The sequence below is a fragment of the Vanessa tameamea genome, chromosome 19 (assembly GCF_037043105.1).
Source record: "Vanessa tameamea isolate UH-Manoa-2023 chromosome 19, ilVanTame1 primary haplotype, whole genome shotgun sequence".
In the NCBI taxonomy this organism is placed as follows: domain Eukaryota; kingdom Metazoa; phylum Arthropoda; class Insecta; order Lepidoptera; family Nymphalidae; genus Vanessa; species Vanessa tameamea.
This window is the reverse complement of record NC_087327.1, coordinates 3,148,958-3,149,750: the sequence shown is the minus strand read 5'-3', so window position 1 is coordinate 3,149,750 and position 793 is coordinate 3,148,958.

Below are 793 nucleotides of genomic sequence, written 5' to 3'. Positions count from 1 at the left end.
TTGTTTTTGTTAACTTCCAATCCTTTTATTTTTATTTTTTTATTTTTTCGCTGGAAGAACGCTCTTACGTGTTTTCCCCACGCGACGTGGGCCTCCACGATACAGGAATTCCTGGGGTACAGAGAACCAGGCGAGGCTTACAGCGGGGGAGAAGGAACGCATAGCGCCGACGCCTGCTGCTAACGTCCGACCCGAAGTAATAGTCCCCCCCAAATGATGAATGAAACAAACAAAGGAAAGTGCTTTCCAAAATTAATTTTACTATAAAAGATTTAACGCACGCGATTCAGAGATATGAATTAATTAATTAGCGCCATCTAGCAGTACCAGGTTGTAAAATGCCCACTTTAGAATTACTGTGAATAAAATTTACATAAAGCAAGTTCAGTTCAATCATAAGATAGACTAAGTTGTTTGTCTTTTTCTATTTTGTTTTTAAGGACAACTTATAAATTGAATAAATATAAAAATGCTTTGACGTTATGAATATCACAAAGACCTTTAGGGTGAACAAAACTTGTTTGTGAGCTATTTATGGAAAATATATAGGTACATGTATAAAATATAGTAATATATCTGATAAATGCTAAGCCTAAGCTTCATTATGATTATCCTCATAATATAGCTTATTCTGTATTCCGAGTCATTATGTCGTATTTGAAATATTTCTACAGAACAGAATTACTATATTATTTTTATTATAATATTATAAGCAGACCACCGAAGTTAGTTTAGATCAATAAACTCGAATAAAATTAAAAAAAAAAAACATTAATCGATTCTGACGACATAT